Below are 22,137 nucleotides of genomic sequence, written 5' to 3' on the forward strand. Positions count from 1 at the left end.
TAGAAATACAAAGAATTATTGTAGAATACTATGAAAAATTATATGCCACCAAATACAACAACCTAGAAGAAATGGATAAATTCCTAGAACAATACAACCTTCCTAGACTGAGTCATGAAGAAGCAGAAAGCCTAAGCAGACCAATCAGCAAGGAGGAAATAGAAAAAACTATTAAAAATCTCCCCAAAAATAAAAGTCCAGGCCCAGACGGTTATACTAGTGAATTCTATCAAACATTCAAAGAAGACTTGGTTCCTATTCTACTCAAAGTCTTCCAAAAAATTGAAGAAGAAGCAATACTTCCAAACACATTTTATGAGGCCAACATAACCCTCATACCAAAACCTGGCAAGGATGGCACAAAGAAAGAAAACTACAGACCAATATCTCTAATGAATACAGATGCTAAAATACTAAACAAAATACTGGCAAACCGAATACAACAACATATTAAAAAAATAATACATCACGATCAAGTGGGATTCATCCCAGAATCTCAAGGATGGTTCAACATACGCAAAACAGTTAACGTAATACACCATATCAACAAAACAAAGAACAAAAACCACATGATCTTATCAATAGATGCAGAAAAGGCTTTTGATAAAATACAACACAATTTTATGTTTAAGACTCTCAACAAAATGGGTATAGAAGGAAAATATCTCAACATGATAAAGGCCATATATGATAAACCATCAGCCAACATCCTATTAAACGGCATAAAACTGAGGACTTTCTACCTTAAATCAGGAACAAGACAGGGTTGTCCACTCTCTCCACTCTTATTCAACGTGGTGCTAGAAGTTCTGGCCAGAGCAATCAGACAAGACAAAGAAATAAAAGGCATCCATATCGGAAAAGAAGAAGTAAAGCTATCACTTTTTGCTGATGATATGATCCTATACATCGAAAACCCGAAGGACTCCACAAAAAGATTATTAGAAACAATAAACCAATACAGTAAGGTCGCAGGATACAAAATTAACATACAAAAGTCCATAGCCTTTCTATATGCCAACAATGAAATATTAGAAAACGAACTCAAAAAAATAATCCCCTTCACGATTGCAACAAAAAAAATAAAATACCTAGGAATAAACATAACAAAGAACGTAAAGGACCTATATAATGAAAATTACAAAGCATTGTTAAGGGAAATCGAAAAAGATACAATGAGATGGAAAAATATTCCTTGTTCCTGGATAGGAAGAATAAATATAATCAAAATGGCCATATTACCCAAAGCAATATACAAATTTAATGCAATTCCCATCAAAATCCCTATGAGATTTTTTAAAGAAATGGAACAAAAAATCATCAGATTTATATGGAACTATAAAAAACCCCGAATAGCCAAAACAATCCTAAGGAAAAAGAATGAAGCTGGGGGCATTACAATACCTGACTTTAAACTATATTATAGGGCCACGATAATTAAAACAGCATGGTATTGGCAGAAAAATAGACACTCAGACCAATGGAACAGAATAGAAAGCCCAGAAATAAAACCACATATATATGGTCAAATAATCTTTGATAAAGGGGCCAACAACACACAATGGAGAAAAGAAAGCCTCTTCAACAAATGGTGTTGGGAAAACTGGAAAGCCACATGCAAAAGAATGAAACTCGACTACAGCCTGTCCCCGTGTACTAAAATTAATTCAAAATGGATCAAAGACCTAAATATAAGACCTGAAACAATAAAGTACATAGAAGAAGACATAGGTACTAAAATCATGGACCTGGGTTTTAAAGAACATTTTATGAACTTGACTCCAATGGCAAGAGAAGTGAAGGCAAAGATAAATGAATGGGACTACATCAGAATTAAAAGTTTTTGCTCAGCAAGAGAAACTGATATCAAAATAAACAGACAGCCAACTATATGGGAACTGATATTTTCAAACGACAGCTCAGATAAGGGCCTAATATCCAAAATTTACAAAGAACTCATAAAACTCAACAACAAACAAACAAGCAATCCAATAAAAAAATGGGAAGAGGACATGAACAGACACTTCTCCCAGGAAGAGATACAAATGGCCAACAGATATATGAAAAGATGCTCAGCTTCATTAGTTATTAGAGAAATGCAAATCAAAACTACAATGAGATACCACCTCACCCCTGTTAGATTAGCTATTATCAACAAGACGGGTAATAGCAAATGTTGGAGAGGCTGTGGAGAAAAAGGAACCCTCATTCACTGTTGGTGGGACTGTAAAGTAGTACAACCATTATGGAGGAAAGTATGGTGGTTCCTCAAAAAACTGCAAATAGAACTACCTTATGACCCAGCAATCCCTCTACTGGGTATATACCCCAAAACCTCAGAAACATTGATACGTGAAGACACATGTAGTCCCATGTTCATTGCAGCACTGTTCACAGTGGCCAAGACATGGAAACAACCAAAAAGCCCTTCAATAGAAGACTGGATAAAGAAGATGTGGCACATATACACTATGGAATACTACTCAGCCATAAGAAATGATGACATCAGATCATTTACAGCAAAATGGTGGGATCTTGATAACATTATAAGGAGTGAAATAAGTAAATCAGAAAAAAACAAGAACTACATGATTCCATACATTGGTGGAACATAAAAATGAGACTAAGAGACATGGACAAGAGTGTGGTGGTTACCAAGGGTGGGGGGGGGGGAGGGAGGACATGGGAGGGAGGGAGGGAGAGTTAGGGGGAGGGGGAGGGGCACAGAGAACTAGATACAGGGTGACGGAGGACAATCTGACTTTGGGCGAGGGGTTTGCAACATAATTTGATGACAAAATAACCTAGACATGTTTTCTTTGAATATATGTACCCTGATTTATTAATGTCATCCCATTACCATTAATAAAAATTTATTAAAAAAAAAAAAAAAAAAAAAAAAAAAAAAAAAAAGAAAAATGTATAATTATCTTTTCCAAGAAGACATACTGAGGAGGAGTGATTCCTTTGATGGCTGAACCCTTTAACCCGGATCCAAGATTTCTTTTTTCCTGCCAGTCAGCTTTAACCTCAGGCTAGCCTCTCCTATTGTACTAAAATTCCTTCCCACAGTTTCAGTCATCATTTGTTGATACAGTAGCATCCACTCAAAGAAAATAAAGTATATCTGCCTGTGTCAGTGCCTTTTTATAAGTCTGGATACCCTTTCAGAAGCATAAATATCCTCTTTCATCTAATTCATTGAAATTGTCTAACTTTCTAATTGCTAAAGCAGTCATTAGCAAAAGCAATGAGATCGCTCAGAATGACATTAATATCTGAACTGGAAATAGAGTTACTGAAAGCTGTTTTACCTATAAAAATCTGTCATTTAGTTTAAAAAAAGAGAAAGGAAGAGATGAATAGGCAACTCATACTGCTGTTATACTACCCAAACTCTGAAACTAGTTTACAATAATAAATTCTGAAAATCTAATGTGTTGTTGCACAGTGGAAGCTGGTTCAGTCTCCTCTCTGCCATTTGGATGTTGATAAACAATAGCTGGGTTTTAGTTGCTTTGGCCCTTTTTCAGTGTAACAACATATGGCAGCACCACAGGGCATGGAGGACAGGAAATTGGTATTTATAGCCTCAAGTAGAGAGACAAGTAGTGATGCCAAGAACCAGTAGGTCTTTGGAATTGAGGTAGCTTCCGCTTTTTTGACAAATGTCACCTTACAGGGCTGAACCAATCTATTATTCCCCTGAGACTTTGAACTAGCTAGGCTCACTAGGTACAGTAGTGAAGTTTAAAGTTGAAATGGACAGAAATTTAGAGAGCATAATTTACATTTCAGAGAGGATTGATTGTTCCCCAGCAAAATCATGGTTGAATTGGATAGGAGAAAAATTGGAATGAAGATTTTTCTTGTTACAATAATTGTATTGACCTAAAATATTATGTATGTATACATGTGTTTATGTATTGGTATGTATGCGTATATGTTTACATATAAGTAAATATACATATATCATTTATATGACTTAAGGGCAGTCTAAGGTCATAAAGTCTTTCAGTTTGATTCCATAAACGCTAGTGCAATTCTGTAGCTGTAGGCCTAATTAATAATACATTCCAGTGTAGAGAAAGCCAACATATGACTTTTATGAAAATATTTACCTGGAATCATTTCATGCATCATTTTATAGATACAGAACAAAGGAAAATTATATAAATTCTAATTTGAAGCCATTGTCAACTATAAGTTTTTCCATTTTAGTTAGACTTCTAAATAGATACTTTTTATAAACAATATTTAGTTAAATTTAACAAAATATTATAAAATAACAGTTTCCATTAATTTAGATAACAGAAGACTAAATTGTTGGAAAGTTTTGCTCACCTTTACACAAGTGCTTCTTAAAGCAATTCTTTTTTTTTTTAATTTTATTTATTCATTTTTTAGAGATGAGAGAGAGAGACAGAGAGAGAGAGAGAGAGAGAGAGAGAGAGAGAGAAGGGGGGAGGAGCTGGAAGCATCAACTCCCATATGTGCCTTGACCAAGCAAGCCCAGGGTTTCGAACCGGCGACCTCAGCATTTCCAGGTCGACGCTTTATCCACTGCGCCACCACAGGTCAGGCCAGTTTTGCTCACCTTTAAAAGCAACTTACTTCAAGTAATGTTTTACCTATCTTCCATTATAAGTATGAAAAGAAAGCTTAATTTTTAAAGTTTAATGTTATTTTGTTCCCTAATATCCAAGAATAATAAAAGAGTAACTATGAGAGAAAAATATTTTATTCTTGATGTTTATTTATTCTAATTCTTTTTCATATGCAAAAGAGTAAAATAGATGCTATTTTTTTTATCTTTTACCCTTAGATCCTTTATGCATATTGCAAAGATATTGTGAAGGTGAGAAATCATTTGGGAATGACTTGAGATCTTTGATTACTATCATGTGAAGAAAATATCAAATGATAATTCTGAGTCATTTATTTGGAGTCCACTAATAGAGACTTAGAAGAGTACAAAAGAATTCAATCTACAGAAAAATGTTACACTATTTGGTACATACATAATAAATACAAGTCATTTGGTAAAATATCATTTAATTAACTGAAGCTTTATCAATTTAAATTTTTTGTAAATGAAAGAATATTAAAAATTTATCAGCAGAATATTTAAGAACAACAAAAAGAAATTAATCTGAAATAATATAATAATCTTAATATAAAATATGCTTAAATATTGTGTATATTGTAGCATATTTACAATTATAATAAGGTATCTTGTATAGCAAAAACAATTCAAATCACTATCTCAAAGGAATACAAACAACTATGAATACTGTAAAAAGTAAATTGAATGTTGCAGATGATTATTTGTTTGACCCATTTATGTTTGTTTATACATACAATTACTTTATATTTTATAAAAACTACTAACTACTAAATACCACCAGTATTGCTAGGTATACTGTTTAAATAGTCATATGTTCCACTTTTATTATTATGCTCTATAGATTTTTATTTAAATCATTCACTGGTTCTATTGAAGTTTTCAACAGCAAAAGTCTTGTACAAATGCCATGATATTGAATTAAAATGTATAAGACAGAATAATGGGGAGAAAGTCTTATTAAAATAAGTTTCTAAAAATGTGCTTAGTGTAACAGTTTTTATTTTATATTTTTCTTGTATTTTTCTGAAGTGAGAAACAGGGAGGCAAACAGATACACTCCCACATGTGCCCGACCGAGGTCCACCCCGCATGCCCACTAGAGCCTATCTGCCTATATTGGGCATTGTTCTGTTGCAACAGTTTTTAAATGTGAGTGTGTTCAAATAAACAGAAATATTTTCATGCCATCTTAATATATTTTAACTTTAACAATAAGTCAAACATATTTATTAATACTGCATATTCAGAACTAAAATTTTGATGCATAAGTAGTATAATTTATGGGACATAAATGGTTAAAATTGCAGGTATATAATTCATTCACTTATTTTATCTGAAAGAGTGAGAGTGGTGCTTCTAGGAAAGAAATACATAGTTCAGAAGATGAGTCTTGTCTTCCTATAAACAACTAACAACAGATCTTTCTCCCAAAAATTCCAGCAGAGAAATGCTAATTTATGGATTGCTGGACTCTATAGTTTATAATGAATGGTTCCCTGGAAAATGTCACATAAATGATGTCAATTTATAAGGATAACATAGAGAAGTTCATGACCTAAATGGCTCTTTTACATGAATAAGATTGACATATCTCTTGAAAACCTCAACCTGGGCCTAATGCATCTGATATGAAAGAAGAGAGGATTATGGACTTCTCCTTGACTCTTGATTAAATTATTAGTAATTTGATAAGAGGTTTGATTCTCAACAGGATTTTCCTACCATTTTTAATCCTCTTACTTTGTTTTCAGGCTTTTTATCATATAATTTGGGAGAAAAGGACAAAAATAGTGTGCAAAATTAATATACCATTATTTGAAAATGGTAGGTTTCCTCAGATTACTATTTGTTTAAATTCCAAATTTTGATTTGCAATTTTTGTTTTAACTTAACATCAAATGTAAGTTAGACAACATAGAGTTGTGTGTAAAGTGAAGATTGTAGTAACAGACAAGTTGAGTTCAAATCTGACTTTATTAATTTGTAAGAAACTTATCCACTTTGGCTTCACTTTTCATTTTGGTGAAGTGAATATATTATCAGAACCCCATATATTTGTTCTATCTAAGGTTTCTATGGCATATCTTATATAAAGCACAGAAAAAATACTATAAATATTAAATGTTCTATTTTAATTTTATTGTTATCTAACAATGTTCTTTGTCAGAATAACTTGAAAATTTTGCTTTCAGAAATATATTAAAATAAATATTTTATGAACATTGGATAAGAAAGTATGTTAGATAAAACATGTTTCAGTAAATATAAATATATACTTTATTATTCGAACTCTTTATACAACCATTATATTCTCATTAATTTTTTTGTGATATGCTGAAGAATTCCAATCTAAGTTTGCTTTTTTTATATTTACATTTTATTTGTATGTTTCCCTGCATGCAAAATGCATGTATTAGGGACTGTGGAAAGAATGCTAACAACAGTATGCAAGGATTTATGTTTCCCTCCTGTAGTATAATCTGTTGCTTCAAAACATTCCTATTTAAAAAAAAAACCTTTTCAAGAACTTACAGTATTTAGAAAAAGGTATGTAAGTATTTACTACTAGTTGAAAAAAAGCAAAGTAACATGTGTTTCTTCAGAGTCAAAGCTCTAAAGACGATGTACCTTTTTCATTGTCTTTGCTCTAACCTGACACAAAACTCCAAGGCCTTCTCATTAACGGAACTGCAATGAGAAAAATCAGGTATCTTGAATCACAAGCACGGAATGCTATTCACCCACCGCTTGCATCGAACCATTATATATGTTGATAATTTTTTTCTATTGTGTTATTTTATGGTGTTGTATCTATTTTTATTTATTTACTTAAAAATCTTTTTTTTTTAAATTTCTATTTATTTATTCATTTTAGAGAAGAGAGAGAGAGAGAGAGAGAGAGAGAGAGAGAGAGAAGGGGGGAGGAGCAGGAAGCATCAACTCCCATATGTGCCTTGACCAGGCAGGCCCAGGATTTTGAACCGGCAACCTCAGGATTTCCAGGTCGACGCTTCATCCACTTCGCCACCACAGGTCAGGCCCTTAAAAAATATTTTATTTATTGATTTTAAAAAGAGGAGAGAGAGGAAAAAAATAGGCAGACGGAGGAGCAGGAAGGATCAACTTGTAGTTGTTGCTTCTAGTATGTGCCTTGATCAGGCATGCCTGGGGTTTTGAACCAGTAACCTCAGTATTCCAGGTCAACGCTCTATCCACAAGTCAGGCTGTATCTATTTTTATTCTCATAAGTCTCCGAGATTTGTTAGGTTATCTGTAATAGCAGTTAACATCAATGACAATGGTTCATGTTGAAATTCTAGTAAAGTCAAGTAATACTTTTTGTTTCTTCTAATTGGATTTGGATTTGTTGTGATGGCCATGAAATGCATCTTATAATTGGGATTGGGTTATGAGGATGCTTGATAAGAGGATTCAGATTGTACATTCAGATAAGTCAATGACACACTGTAAATAACTTGGCCCGGTGGAGTGACTCATTTTTACCTTATTTACCAATAGTATTATGTGAACATGGACATCTTCACACAGATCCAGCATTACCACTAATAGATCAAATTTGACATATGCTTTTGTATATCCAGGAACACCCAGTCAAAATACTGTATTAAGTTTTGGCCTTGGCCAGGTGGATCAGTAGATCAAACATCTTCCTGGTGTACCAGAGGTCATAGATTCAACCCTATCAGAGAGTATAGGAGAAACAATCAATGACTACACAACTAAATGGAACAACTAGGTGAAACAATGAGTTAATAATTCTTTTTCTTCCTCTCCTTTTCTCCATCTCTCTTTCTCTCAAATCTATGAAAAGATTAATAAAAAATAAATATGTTTTACATCCAACTTGTCAAAATTTAGCCCTTTTAAATCACATATAATAAGAATATCAATAGCCATCATAGCAATATATCTTCTGTCCATACCTAGCACTTTGTTAGAGAGATTTAGTCATAAAAGTATCAGGCTGTTTGTCTTAATTTCAGTTCTACAATTAACCAGTACCAAAGCTGTAAAGATAATGTACCTTTTTCATCCACAATATGAAAAAAATATTAGCCATAGATAAAGTTTGACTAGAAAAGATGCTACATACATCATTTGGATAATCAATGTTTACTTTTCTAAAAGATACAGCAGAGAGTGAGTTCATTATTGTTCAGAGCATGAAGTTGAGTAATATCTTGTAAGAGGGGTAAAACTTTTTAGCCCCAGTGGTAAACCTGCAACCACGGAGTTGAAAATAATAATGTTTTGATTAGTGAGGGTCACACATAAATATTTGCAAACATAACACTCTTCTTCCATGTCGGGATTGTTAGAACAGTGCCTGTGAAACTTGTTTGGGATACTTTAGAGTCCAGTGAAGAATCCATAAGAATGGATTCTTTCGTATGGTATGGCATGATAGCAGATATGCAAAAGCTAAGAGGAACCAATAAATAATATAATAAAAATAAAAGGCATTAGATCCTTTTTTTTATCCATCTTCCTTAATTATATGGAGCCCATAGTGAAGAAAGAAGAGAGTAAAATAAGAGAAATGAAAGATCAGATCTCCATTCACTATACAACTGCTGGTTTTCAGAATTCTCCAGGAAATTTAAACTGCTGATGATATTGATGGGTCATAGAAATAGATTAATAGTTTAATTTTTAGTCTTCATATTTAGTGTTAGGAATTAAAATGAGGTTGTTTGTACATGAAAGTGTTTATAAACTCAGTGGGTTCTGTTCCAAATGTTTACCACATTCTTGATAGGAAGGCATGATACAAAATGAAAAGGAAAGGCTAAGGGAATGCAAATTAAAATCATTTCTTGTTTCTGACCTGTCAAGTACAGCCCATTAAATAAACCAGTAAAAGTATATATGTGTGTGTGTGTGTGTATATATATATGTATATATATATGAAAAAAAGTATATATATATGGCATGTTTTTCTTTATGTATGTTGATAAAATTCTTTGATAGTTTAATTATTGAGATTCTTCATGCATGAAATACAAAATAAAACAATCTACTAATTGTATATTTAATAGTTAAAATAGTTCAGACACTGGAGAACTATAATAATATTTATATTTGTTAAAGTTTTTAAAAGCTCAGGACTTTAATGAAGTACAACAAAATAAAAATTTTCACATAAGTGTATTATAACATATAAAAACTAAAATGCCAGTTTTACTGGGTTTCTGTAATAATATAGAGTTTCTTTTTATTATTTAAAAAGTTACAGTTTCTATTTTTTTCATAAAATTGTTCAAATTAGCTAAAAAGTTATCAGTGCTTGACTTTTGGAAGTTATATAGTATTATAAAATATCTAACTGAATTTATAATTGCTTTATCCCCCATTTCCTGAAGGACAATTTAAGCACTAAAAATCAAGCTGATAAATTTGAGACCTTCCAATACACTGTATGTTTCTTGGTTCCTCATAGAATAAATATTTGACAGATTTTCTACAAGAAAAAAATAACTGATTTAAAGTACTGCTTGGACAGAACTGCCCGTATGATCCCAACATGTTTTGACATTCTGTAGTTTAGTTCACTATTTCTGAGTGACATTAGGCACTTCGAAATCAGTACAAATAGGGTGAAATATCATTACTCTCTAAGTATGTCCTATTTTTGCAAAATAAAAGTATTTATTATAAGGGTATGATTGACTGCTGCTGTTAAAACCAGTGAGTTATAGTTCATTGATATATGGTAGATGTTTTGAGAAGTCAATGATCATAATAATTGACTTTAAATTTTTACTTAAAATAATTTATAAGGTGTATATTATAGATTCTGGCAAAACGATTTTGTTGCAAATAATGGTACATTCTTGTTCTTAAAAATTAATTCATTTTAATATCACCATCTATATTGTGACCAAAAGAATTAAGAAGGAAGTGAATTACACAGGTCTTTCTTGTAGCAGAAATTTCTGAATAAAATTAATAGGCTCCTAGGTCTCATGGACGGTTATTTACCTTAATTTTAAAACTTTTCTATCTGGTTTCACATACTCATTGCATTCCCCAGGTCTACAAAAAATAATGCTCTCTCTCTAGCCAACTTAATTTCATATGATTACCATTTATATGCATTTAAAAATATTGATGTGTAATTTACATGTTTCTTTCAAAAAGTCAATAGAATTATGCTTTTGTTCCATGCTTTCAACATAAAATTAGCTTTATTATCTGAACTCCAAATCAACTTAGCTCAGTTATTTAATATACTATTGTTCCAAATCAACTTAGGTTGGTTATTTAATATATAATTTCTCCAAACTAATATATATATAACTATTAAACTGTGTTATGTTTCACAAATGTATTTTACTCATATAAATTAAAGCACTACTTTAATTTCCCATTTTTACCAGAATATTTTGCAAAGACAGAATTAATCATAATATGCAAATTCTATGATATACATCCTATTCTTTATTTCTCCAAATGCATGCATCTTATTTTTCAGTTTTAAATGCTAAACCAAATTACTTAATTATTATAGTATAGAGACTATCTTTGTGTTTATTTAAGTATTACTTTGTGTCACATAATCAAATGAGAATTATTCACCATGCTTTATTTATAAGTATCATGAAACAGAAAAAAATTAAATTAAAGACTTCTTTTCAAAGGGTATAGAGCAAATAAATTTATCACAACTGAATGCTAAACAATGCTAAGATATTATTTTGCTGAAAATACGTTGAATACTCTAAGAAAGATGTTAAAACACATTAATGTTGCTTATAGACTGTGTCTTAGAAAGCTACCATACAAGGCCCTGGCTGGTTGGCTCAGTGGTAGAGCGTCGGCCTGGCGTGTAGAAGTCCCAGGTTCGATTCCCAGCCAGGGCACACAGGAGAAGCGCCCATCTGCTTCTCCACCCCTCCTCCTCTCCTTCCTCTCTGTCTCTCTCTTCCCCTCCCGCAGCGAGGCTCCATTGGAGCAAAGATGGCCCGGGCGCTGGGAATGGCTCCTTGGCCTCTGCCCCAGGTGCTAGAGTGGCTCTGGTCGCAACAGAGCGACGCCCTGGAGGGGAAGAGCGTTACCCCCTGGTGGGCGTGCCAGGTGGATCCCGGTCGGGCGCATGCGGGAGTCTGTCTGACTGTCTCTCCCCGTTTCCAGCTTCAGAAAAATACAAAAAAAAGAAAGCTACCATACAGAAGATAGTATTTATAAAGATCTAAGTGGAAGGGAGAAAAAAATTTTAAGTGGAAGAAAGTAAAGAATCTCACTAAAATCATCATCATCATCATCATCATTTTTGGGGAATGAGTAGATACATGAAAGAGCAATGCTCATTAAAGGAACTGCAATTAGCTCCATGTTACTGGTGTGCAATATGACAGTAGAAGGATGGATGTAGAAACAATGATGAAGCATGCACAAGAAGATTGTGAGATAAATCTTTATTTTGAAATCTATCAGCAAACATACTGAACCTTGATTTCAGTTGCAAACTGTACCTAATTTACAGTTTTTTTAGTTTTGCTTTGCCTCATATTGATCCCTTAGGGAAGTTTCATGGCAAAATCAAACTAAAACTTTCAACACCAATTGGGTAGGTAAATTGCCAGGAATAGTTTAAAACTGAAAGCTGACATAACACAGAAGCTCTTTCTGTTGAAACTTGTTTTGTATAATTCTTATGCAGCACTAAAGAAAATCAGCACTAAATGTTCCAACTGCCTTTGCTAATGTGATCACTTATGTTAGAATATTCTCTCTGATTATTGCTCATTTTGGTTATTAAGTGTACATTCACATGGTGTGCTTCCTTTTGAGGACATAAGTTTCTGTGTCAGTCCTGTATCCTGCATTTGCACTCTATTTTTTATCTTTTAATTTTTTAAATCTGATTTTAGAGATAGATAGAAAGCTTTTATGTTTCAAAATACAAGATGTGTTATATCTGCAATTCTTTCACTATTCACTAGTATTAAATTAAATTTTTATATTGATAATTTTACAAGCATTTTATAGCCTATTTTATGAAATAATCTGTAACTAGACCTGATAAATTAATTTTATTCCTCTATAATGGTAGTTCTCAAATATTCAAATCAAATTAATGTGCATGATGTAAATGTCTGGAAGAACTTAAACATGCATACAATTGAACCTTGAACACTATGAATGTTAGGTGTGCTGACCTTCCTTGCATTCAAAAAACTGCATATCACTTTTGATTCCCAAATAGTTGACTAACTACAGTCAGCCCTGTGCATTCATGGTTGGGAATCCACTGTGGGAAACAACTCTGGGAGACTGTGATTGAAAATGTGAAATATTGTTTTCAACTTCAGTGGTTGAAAGAGAATGTGAAAACCGTGGGTATGAAGGGCCACTTGTAGTCATTGAAAGTGCACCAATGCAGTTCAAACCCATGTTGTTGAAGGGCTAACATTTTTAGGTACTTTAATTTTAAATATATGATCAAGTCCAGGAATCTGTAGTTTTATCAAGCATTTCAACTGTGAGTAATAGTTTTTTAGGAAGAAAACAAACATAGTTTTTTTTTTTGTTTGTTTATTTGTTTTTAAGTGAGAGTAGGGGAGATAGAGAGACAGACTCCTGCATGCAGCCCAATAGAGATCCACCTGGCAACCCACATCTGGGGCTGATGCTTGGCCTATCTGGGGCTATTTTTAGCACCTGAGGGGAAAGCTCTACCAAGCCATCCTCAATGCCTGAGGCCAATGTGCTAATGTTCAAATTAATCGAGCCATGGCTGTGGGAAGGAAAAAGAGAGAGAAAAGGGGGAGGAGGAAGAGAGGAGAAACAGATGGTTGCTTCCCCTGTGTATCCTAATGGGGAATTGAATCCAGGACTTCCACATGCTGGGTCAATGCTCTAACACTGAGCCTACTGGCCAGAGCCTAGTTTTTTATTTTTTTAATTTTATTTTTTAAAAAATCTATTATATAACTGGCTAAATTTTAAGTTAAACAAATAAAAAAAATAATTATCTATAGGAAAATAGATTTTATATTTGGTAACTTATAAAGTATAAAATAATACAGTGTTTTTTAGGTGGTAAATAGCTCTTCTGCATTGCTCTGGGTGACAATACATATTTATGCATGAATAATGTTTGTATAAAAGTGTGTGTATTTAGGGAAAATTGAAAATAATTAGCTTTAATTTAAAGCTGAATTAGAAATTGATTCAGTTATAGGGTAATGACAGTTTAGACTCTGCATAGTTTTATTATCATTGCTGTTTTGAACTTCTTAAACTTCCACAGGGGGATGCAATAACTACTGCATATTGTCATGGTTATTATTAGCAGTGCTTTTTAGATGAAATTATATCAATGATAAACTGAACTGGAATTCCAAAAACATGAATTAACTCCATATTTTCCATTTCTAAAATAAATTACGTTAATTTTATTAGCATTTCACATAAATTAAGACATCATATAATTGTAAAGAAACTACAAGATACAAATCACTATTCTAAAATAAGAATTGACTTGTTTTACAGTTTAAGACACCTCTGACTATCTCCTACTGCTTTCTCACATCATTATCTGCATTTTTCCTCCAGGGGTTTTGTATCCAGGGTTTAACCACAGAAACAGACACAGCTTTATATTTTTAAAATAGAGACAATATAATGCAGGGAATTTGTTTCACAGGGCACAGGAAAGCTGAGATCACACTGAGATTAGCAAAAGCTGGAAGCTACTACTGTATTCACAGTTTTGAACCAAGGGGGAGACAATGCTCCTGGAGTTGAGGATCTGGGTCCCCTGGGGAGGAAGGAACCATGGTGCACTCTTCTTCATGGCCAGATCTGGAGAGACACTGCCTGAGTCAGAGAGGAACTGATAGGGGGAAAAATGTGTTTTTTTGCTTAGGTTTTGTCCTTTAATTTTGCACAAAGCCTTTACTGAAAGTAAGCAGAAAGTATTTGAGCCAAGGACGAGCTACCCTGAGATACAGAGCATGGGAAGGAGAACAAAGACCGTGTCTGAGGGCAGTAAGTCCCAGGATGTGCACAGTGTTTCAGTGCACTAAACTTGCCTTCTGTATTAACACCGCTGATTCTGCTGTGGATTTCATAAAGAAGGCATCTGGTTTAGAGTGACATGTATGTAGAGTTTTTCTCAACTTGGAGAAAATCTTTTTCTAAGAAATTAAAAAATAATATATAATATATGAACTGAATAATCATTGATACAGTGGTAAGCAAGATCATTAGATCACTTAAACACAAAAACTTAAGTGATCTAATTATGCTCACAAAATTGATCTATTCTGTTGCCTAAAGATAATAAGTAGATCAGAATCATAGGTTTTCTTAACACCTTTCAGAAAAGTTAAAGAACACACCAAAGTTTTCTTGAATTTCTCTTTGGTATTCCCATATAAGAGATCAGCAAGGTAAAGTAGTAAGGACACTAAAGTATTAAGGATAATTTTATTTTCAATAACTATTATAGTAGGGAAGAGATTCTATCATGAGCAGAAATAAGTTTTATTGAAACAAAAGTCATTTCAAAGGTTGATAAGTATGCTAATGAAAGACACTGAAAGGGCAAGGGGATTGGTCTATGTCAGTGGTCCCCAACCCCCCGGGCCGGGGACCAGTTCTGGTCCGTGGGCCATTTGGTACTGGTCCGCAGAGAAAGAATAAATAACTTACATTATTTCCGTTTTATTTATATTTAAGTCTGAACGGTGTTTTATTTTTAACAAATGACCAGATTCCCTCTGTTACATCCGTCTAAGACTCACTCTTGACGCTTGTCTCGGTCAGGTCATGTGATACATTTATCCATCCCACCCTAAAGGCCGGTCCGTGAAAATATTTTCTGATATTAAACTGGTCTGTGGCCCAAAAAAGGTTGGGGACCACTGGTCTATGTGACTAGACCATCTAGGTTTGTTAATTGGCACTTATCAAGAAAAAAGTGGTGTCATTTACAGTAAAGCACCCATCAATTTAGGTTCTTATTCTCCACAGAAACTGGGAGGGGAGACTTCTCTTCCTGAAAGTTTACTTTCAAAGAAAGGGCTCTCAAATCCTCAGAGAAACAGCTTTTGGTGATAGATTTACTTCTCTAAGTAGAGGTAGAATTTATAATCAGAAACTTTCTAGAGTAACTGAGTAATTATTCTAGGAAGAAGTTCAGGAGTCTATCTGCCAACGATCAGGTTTTGTCTGGTACAAATAGTAAATTCTCCTGACAGGCATTTAAGGGAGGCTGGGGTCATGCAATAGATATGGCTTTAAGCTGCTAGAAGCCATGCTAGAGTTTGATCCAGTCTCTTTGTGCAGTTGTTAGGACAGAGCTGTGTGCTTGGGGAGTTCTGCAGTTCTTACCAATTCTTTGATAATAACACTTCAATGGCTTAAATTTATTCTGAGAGTCATCTTTTTCCCCACCCCCTTGTCAGAATACTTGGCTTATTTCTATCATAGTACTTAAAAATTGTTTTGTAGTCTGTATTTGGAATACCAGACTACAGAGTAAGCACTCACAGAATAGCATCTATATTTCTTTCACTTTTTAAATTTCTATGTTTAGCGCAGTAGTAAGTAAAATAATGAAATTTAAACTGTATTAAATTTTACTGTATGTACAATGTATATTGCTAAGTGTTGTTGATGCCTCTTCTGATTTGATCTTCACAGTGGTCCTTATTAATCAAGAATACTTGGAATTAGAAAATGTAAAAAAAGTAAATTAAAATAAATTCACTTAAAATTGAAACCAACTTTTATATTTAATGTTAAAATATATTGGAAATTTAGCTGAAAATAATTGTACTGAAAATGTTTATCTTATATTCAATGAAAAGTGGTTGTAATTACCACTATGTGGTAATTTCTGGACTGAATAATACACATGACAATAAAACACGACCTTCATTATTTGTCCATTTCTTTTCATGGTATAGGTACAAAAAACAATATCTTTGTAATACATATTTGAGGACTTTATCAAATTTAACAAAGGTCTTTATTATTATTACTATTTTTGAAATTAACATACTTGTGTATTTTATAACTTTCTTTGCAGACTTTCTATTGTTATTTGTCCAAATCAGCCAGACTTTCATTTTTATTTACTTTACTTTTAATTTTAATGTTTCTCTAACCATACTTTTATCAGAATTTGTCTCAAATTCCTACATCTTTGAACATTTTTCTTAATAACTGTCTGTAATTGACTAATATCACACTTCTATTTTATGAGATATCTTAGACATGTTATAATTAACAGAGTCTGTTAGCTAAATTGATCATATGTTTCAGTTTACCTGGGAGAGTCTTAGTTTATGTTAATGAATAATTATTAATCGAATTCCTTACCATCTCAAAAGTGTTCTGATTTGGATTATTGATTATATGTTTGCCTTAATAACAGCAACCCTCAGAAAACACATGCTTAAGTATGCTTTTTTTTTTTTTTTTTTTTTTTATTATTATTTTTTTTTTCTGAAGCTGGAAATGGGGAGAGACAGTCAGACAGACTCCCGCATGCGCCCGACCGGGATCTCCCCGGCACGCCCACCAGGGGCGATGCTCTGCCCACCAGGGGGCGATGTTCTGCCCCTCCGGGGTGTCGCTCTGCCGCGACCAGAGCCACTCTAGCGCCTGGGGCAGAGGCCAAGGAGCCATCCCCAGCTCCCAGGCCATCTTTGCTCCAATGGAGCCTCGCTGCGGGAGGGGAAGAGAGAGACAGAGAGGAAGGAGGGGGGGGGTGGAGAAGCAAATGGGCGCTTCTCCTGTGTGCCCTGGCCGGGAATCGAACCCGGGTCCCCCGCACGCCAGGCCGACGCTCTACCGCTGAGCCAACTGGCCAGGGCCTAAGTATGCTTTTAAGTGGTCACGTGGTTGACCTCTCTTAACACTTACAGCAACTGCAGCAGAAGGCAGCAGAAGCTATATCTCTTACCTCCATTCAGCAGGTGAGCTTGTAGGTGAGCTGAAATGCTGACCCAGGACATGTGGTTTTAGAGCTGATACACCTTGACACTGGCTCCGCCTTAGTCCTGACAACATTGACAAGAAAAAAAGGCTTTAAATGTTTGCTGCTAGAATAAATAAATAAGGATTTCATTAAGAAATTAAGAGTTTTATAACTTACCTCCAAAAGATTTTACAAAAGTTATAGTTAGAAATTTGAATTTAAAATCAATTTATGGTCATAAATTGGGAATAATTTCTATAAAATAAATTTTATATGGCATTAATATTTTATGTATTGTGATTGTGAGTAAGATTTTATTTGAAAAAAAGTTTTGTTACAAAGAAGGGAAGGTGGAAACTACTAATTATCACTTAAAAACCCATGACCAAAAAAAAGGGCTATAAAATATAAATTAGAATTTACAAAAGGAAAAAAATAAAATATAAAAACAATGTAAAGATATTTATCTCTAATAAGCAGTGATTATGGTTTACAGATGATAATTCTGAAGAGTGATTATTTAATTGTATAGCAAAACTTAATGTTTTATTTCCTGTATAATGATAAAAGGTCAAGTATAATTAAAGTATTTTTATTTTTATGAATACTTCTGATCTATTTGAGTATGAAAGCAGTTGAATAAAATGGTCTGTGTTTCTAAATCATCAGTTATTGATAAAAATTTAAAAGTTATTGAAAATAATTTTTTATTTCTTTATTTTTTATTTTTAAAAGCCATCATGCATTCAACGACATGGCATGTAACAAGGTTTGATGCAAAATCCACATTGTTAATGGCAGGGCCTAAGAAATAGTCTTTTTGAAGGAACTTATAAGCCACAGGTACCCAAGAGAGGACACAGGTCCTGCAATTCTTCAAGCAGCCTGCAAGTGCATGCTGTGGCCAGGTGCTATCACACCTTCAGGAGAGACTGTCTTGCTATTTCTTCCATTTTATATTAAAGTGTAAAAAATACTTTTTACTTGGAGAACTATTTGAGAACTCTGCAGTTTAGTGTAGATATGTACTATATTTGAATAATTTAATGTCTATAGTACCTGAAGAAATTGGGATCTTTAGGAGATTGCAGTGCCTTCTTACATGGGTAAGGAAGCTACTGTAGCCCATGAGAAGCTGAGTTCAGTTGCAACATCCTTCTGTTGTGGAAAAAAGGAAGCTGCATTTCCATCCAGCATATGGTCCAGGAAATTCAGACTGAGCTACTACTGTGACTCCTTTTGGACAAGTCTGTTTATTAAGCAACATACACATCGGTGGACCTATGTAAAAAGGAGCTCTGGAAATACTACCTAAGTACCCATAATTGCTTTTATTTACTCAAACTTTCAGACTCTTCCAGCTTCTGTGGGTATGTATGACTTTTCTTATCAGGGTTACCAGGAGTGATATAAAAGCAAAACAAAAAGAAGAAAAATTTAAAAAGCTTGCAATTTTGCTGTAAGAGAGAAACATTTAAAAAAGGCACATGTTATTGGTTATTTTCCAGTGATATGTAAAAGCTTCACAGGTCCCCTTTGGCTGGACAAAAAAAAATTCTTCACATTGAATGAAGCACAAATTAAGCCTGAACTGATAATTTCATTGTTCTATTTTCTGTAGTAATCCAGCCTGCTGAGAATTTACAGTGTCGCGTGGAAAAAACCTACTCAAGACAAATTGATGTGAAGAAGAGGGGGAGGCTTGCCAAAGGAGGCAAAGAAGACCTCCTCATTCTTCTTCTCCCTTAGCTTTGATTGATCAGAGGCAGAACAAAAGTAACAAGATTACAAGGGAGGAAGATCAAGTGATAAAGGGATAGAAGGACTAATAAACATTTTGCTGACAGAGAGAAAGAGCTAATTTGGGTCAGTACATTCCTTTTCTTTTGCTAATTAACAAGCACAAAGGAAGGGGCAATCTAGAACCTCTAGGCTAATTTTCTAAAGTAGGTTACATGCATTCCTTTGTGTCTGCAGAAAGATTACTCACTCACATAGCTTCTTGGTGTTTGCATCCAAGAGACATTCACTCAAGGTTTTTAGCTAAAGTTCCCCAATCCAAGTCATAGAGGGTTCAAGGTTAGATGGGTGATTCTCTACAATGTTTTAGTTTCATGATTGTTTTATGAAATATGTGAGGAATAAATGTTTCTAAAGGAAATCAATGTTTTTATATGTTTGCTGTCCTAGAATATTTAGGTGTGCATTTTATAATTATTTTAATAAAAATCCAGGGATAGCTTTAAAAAACAGTGACACACTGCCTGACCAGGTGGTGGCGCAGTGGATAAAGCATCAGATTGGGATGTGGAGGACCCAGGTTCGAGACCTCAAGGTCGCCAGCTTGAGCACGAGCTCATCTGGTTTGAGCAAGGCTCACCAGTTTGAGCCCAAGGTCGCTGGCTCGAGCAAGGGGTCACTTGGTCTGCTGCAGCCCCTAGTTAAGGCACATATGATAATTCAATCAATGAACAACTAAGGAACTGCAACGAAGAATTGATGTTTCTCATCTCTCTCCCTTCCTGTCTGTCTGTCCCTCTCTCTAACTCTCTCTGTCTCTCCCACAAAAACAACAACAAAAAAAAACCCCAGTAATATAATAATTTATAAATGTGTTTAAGAATAAGTTCAGAGTGACGTCACGGAAATGGCGCCGTGAGCAGCGCGTCCGACAGCTCTCCTCTAAATCACAACAAATTTATCAACTAGAAACAGAAAAATTTATCCTCGGAGCATTCCGGAGTTCCACACAAACTGATAGCGAAAGGACTGTTATCACTTGAATCTGAGAGACGAGGGTGTGGAGGAATCTACCACAGGGACGTTCTTTCAAACCGCAAGGAAGTGCGCCTGTGGTGAGTCAGCCCATATACTTGGGAACCACGAGCAGCCGCGAGCGGCCGACGCGAGCCGCCACCGCGAGCCGCCGCGAGCCCCCACGAGCCGCCACGAGCCGCCACCGCGAGCCACCGCGAGCAGCCGCGTGCGCGCCCTGTCCGGTAGAGCACCGCTGACGTTCCCAGCGGCCCGCACACTGCGAGTGGGGGTCGCCGGCCACCGGTGCCCGGAGCGCCCCATTCACGCGCGTGCCTTGGGCATTCCATGCGCCCAGGGCGCCCTGCTGGCCCGCACACCCAGGGGGCTCCATTATCCTGCGACTGGTGCAGTCCAGCCGCCAGCAGCAGGGCGAGCGGGAGAGGCTTGGGAGATTCTCTCCATGGGCGGGGCACCTCACCCAGCCATTCAAGCTAACAATCAAGCATTGGGGGAGGGGCGTGCGCAGGCAGCCTAAAATACCTTCGGAAGCACAGCTGCGACCCAATCACTGAAATTAGCTTAACCCATAAAATCTGCGCATCCTCGGTTCTAATTGATAAGATCTCTCTCAATTCAGCGATCCAAGACAAGAGGCGTGATATTTTTTAGTGCCTCTCGCTAAAGGGGCGGGGGCAACTTCTGATTGATAGAGCCTCCATATTTAGGGATAAACGCTAACAAGAAGGACTTGGCAGATAATAAGGCCTATACTACACTAGTTGTAAGCAGAGACTAGTGCCTCTTCTTCCCTGCAAAAACAGGCTACAAAGTGTGGAAAGCCTGGGTTGAGAGGTCCAACTAAATGATAGGCACTGAATAGTCACCTTGACAACAATTGACTCCCACCCCCGCCTTACACTGGAGGCCCTGACTGTCAGAGCCTTTCCCAAAGCCTTGCACTGAGTGGGGATAGAGTGGGGATTTCCCAGCTCTTTGAGCCTCTTACTCCCCAGGCAGAAGCAGTTGCAGCCTTATAGCTGGATCACCAGGCTGCTAATTCAGAAAGGGGGGACTAGGAGAGAGAATCCAGGAAAGCAAACTCTCTCATCGTTGGACCCTGCAAACGCCAACAAGCCTTTACTTCCAGCAAGACTAAAGCCAATTATATGACATTGCCATAGAATCCCATCAACTGCAAATCCCTAACTAAGAGTGACATAGGGGCAGAGCCTGGGGTAGAGAGTCACCGACCAGGAAGAGGGAGAGAAAAGAAAAAGGAAGAAGTTAACCTCTCAAAATCAAGAAAAACCCACAGACTTTACAACTTGATCCACTATTTTTTTTTTGTTGTTGTTGTTGTTTGTTTCTTCTATCTTTTTGCCTTTATTTCCTCCACCTCGGTCCTTCTATTCTCTGCCCATCTTATGCTTCCCCTTTCTTGAACTACACTACCCATGAGTGTTGCATTTTATTTTTCTTCTTCATCCTCACCCTCCTTTAAGGTTATACTCCAAAACACTTAACTCTCACTCTCTCCTCTTTTTTTTTTTTTTTTGTCTTGCTTTATTTTGTTTTTTTCTCTTCCTATTTTATTTCTTCCTTTGTTTTTCTCTTTTTCTTATTTTTTCCTTTCTATTCGTTTTTTCTTTTCTCATTTTACTTTCCTCCCATATAATCCTCAATCACGAACAAATTAGTTAATTTGGGACTCAAGGCTTTTTTTTGGCTTTATTTCTCTTTTTTGCTTTTGTTTTTATTTTTTTTCTTGTTTGTTTATTTTTGTGGCATTTTGGGT

The sequence above is a fragment of the Saccopteryx bilineata genome, chromosome 5 (genome assembly GCF_036850765.1).
Source record: "Saccopteryx bilineata isolate mSacBil1 chromosome 5, mSacBil1_pri_phased_curated, whole genome shotgun sequence".
NCBI lineage: Eukaryota > Metazoa > Chordata > Mammalia > Chiroptera > Emballonuridae > Saccopteryx > Saccopteryx bilineata.